A 2,726-nucleotide genomic window follows, 5' to 3' on the forward strand; every position below is an offset into this window, starting at 1 on the left:
AGTCCGTACGCGTGGGGGCGGCGGCGGAGGCCTACGCTGTCACGTTGAGGAGCAGTTTGAGCGTGACGGCGCGGTCCGGCTCGGGCCGGCAGCGGCCCTCGCGGCGCCAGTGCGTGGGCGGTGGTGGCAGGGCTGCGGCGGCGGGCGCTGCGCCCCACTTGGAGCCAGCGTAGCGCTCCTCGCGCCGATCTCGGTCACGCCGCGCGCCCAGCGCTGGGATTGGAGTGCGCACCACTCGACGGCGGCCTCGCGGCTGCTGCCCCTGGCTGTTCATGTCTCCACGCGTCCGGTATGGGTTTCACTTGGACGCGGACAGTTCACTTATCACTTTAGCGGTAGCTACGGCGCCTCGGAGCCGAGCGCGATTCGATCACAAAATGGACGCCTGATTCTAGCCGACACTGATGTTGCCTCGCGATCCGCCGTTTCTCGGCCTCGAACCGCTGTCGATCTACGGATGACACGTCGAAACACTGCACTGCTTCACTTTCACGACTTCGAGTCGGCAGTCGCGCTGCTAGCTCCGGTGATAATCGATTTTAATAAGAACGTAATACGGACGCCACCTCTCCATAGTTCACACCTTCACCTCTCGATTTCGACTACGTGACGTTGGCGGCGCTCGCTGTATTTATGCTCTAATGGCGGCTGCGCGGTGAACCTGCGCAGTGGGGATGTAAAGCCCTCTATGCATGAGGTCGTATATACCTGCAAATATATTCATTTTATTACGGACTTAGATTAATAAAACCTAGATGGATAGTCTTCATACAAACGCTTCGTCAAGAGTGAGGCAAAAATCTTATGTCATTAGTGTCAATTTTGTTGGGGAGTGTAGACAGTGAAGGCGATTTTCCCGAAAGTAGGGAAATTTTTAATACGTTTTTAATTATTTTATAACTAACAAAAACAAAACGCATCATGTACTTACTTATTTATTGAATTCAAAGTACCTACCTAATTACAATAAGATAAATCGACTGAAAAGTCTCGATTTCATAAAAAAGGAAGTGTATTTGTACGGCGAACAATTGGGAAATAAATTTTCTTGTTACTGGTATCATTCCCGTATTTAATTTTTGAAAGCCAAATTCAAGCAAAATACGCGTCGAATCGTAGTACTTACTTATGAAATGTAACACTGGTCACTTTCTTTAGTTTTTCTGATGTATTTAGACACCCTTTCACAGCACAAACCGTCTTAATTAATTAAAAGTCGTCGGACGTGTTTACCAATTTTTCACTTTGACAGTTCATGTGACGTTTACGAGTAAGCCATTCTGGCTTACTAAAATCTGCCTCACCTTTCGTGCACTGACTATCTATCTAGGTTTTATTAATCTAAGATTACGGAACGATTTCTTTGTATTGTTTTGGTTTTTTCACAATATAAATTTTAATAATACAAGACTTACGGAAATGCGAAGGTTATTGGAATAAAAGACATCTTCACAATTAATATAAACTACCACCTGCACCAGTGCGTGGCAGTTTTTATTACGTGATAGTATAGTAATAAGTAGTATAAGTCCATATCTAATTTAAAATAACAACATGTTACTTAGGCCCCCCACTACGTCTTCCGGCCCGTGTTCGCCGATCGAAATCTTTTCTGCCCCGATGGCCATCAGCTCTACGAGCAATTTAGTAATTTTGTAGGTTATGTCAGTTACTTTGGCTTAATGCGATTGCGAATCACCTTATTTCTCATTCGATCACTTAAGTAAACTCCGAGCATAGCACGCTCCCGTCGCCCTTGAGCCTTCTTATGATAATGAGCGACCAGCCGACCACGTCTCAGATCCGTATGTCATCATTGGCAATACACACTGATCAAAGACGTTCTTTGTCTTAAGACATTGTGGTATTTGGGACGTGAATAATTCTCTACCCAGCCGAGTTGAATTCGAAAATTGACCTCTTTCTCGTTATAGTTAATAACAGCGTCAAAAAATTAAGTTATTATGGCAAATAGTGAAAATTTGAAGGTTAGTATTCTCTTACACCATACCATAAGCACTTAATTGTATGTATTAACCTACATTCTCAAGATAGCCCAATATTACCACGAGGACAACACGGTTAAAACAAAAAGCATTGAAAAGTTTGTTTTGTGTTATGCACTAGGTACCAAACTGTATGTATGAAAATTAAGGACCTAACGTTCTATGAGTTTATTGGATACAATTTAATGACACGTGGTATTTCCTCAAAGTATAAAGTAACTAGGTCCTATTTTCTAATTACTAAACTGTACTAACCCTCTTCTGTAAAATGTTTTAATTGTTAATAAAATAAATTCTAAAATAGGTAGGATTCTATCTATCTAGGTAGGATCAGTGGCGGGGCAAGACCTAAATTTGATGTGGGCAAGACAGATTTCGCGAGGCCTTGTTCTGTGGAGTGGCGACCTGAAGACGGATATTATAAAAAAAAAAAAAACGTGTCAACGGTCTATTCATTGACAGTTTCTGATTTCTTGATTCAGTGATTATTTTTAAAGGAATATTGCGCCAAAGAATAATGTTCGTCACTTAAAACCGTGTTGTTGCTTAATTTTGTGTCTGATTATGGCTGAATTTGTTTGGAAAAAAATATATTTTTTTAACTACATTGTTTAGCTATCAAGAATTTATATTTAATAGTCAATGTTTGCATTTATTGTCGTATTGTGATATTGTCATCTCCACCTTGTATACATTTTTTCAAAATTTTTGATGCGCGAG

Source organism: Ostrinia nubilalis, chromosome 30, assembly GCF_963855985.1.
Source record: "Ostrinia nubilalis chromosome 30, ilOstNubi1.1, whole genome shotgun sequence".
NCBI lineage: Eukaryota > Metazoa > Arthropoda > Insecta > Lepidoptera > Crambidae > Ostrinia > Ostrinia nubilalis.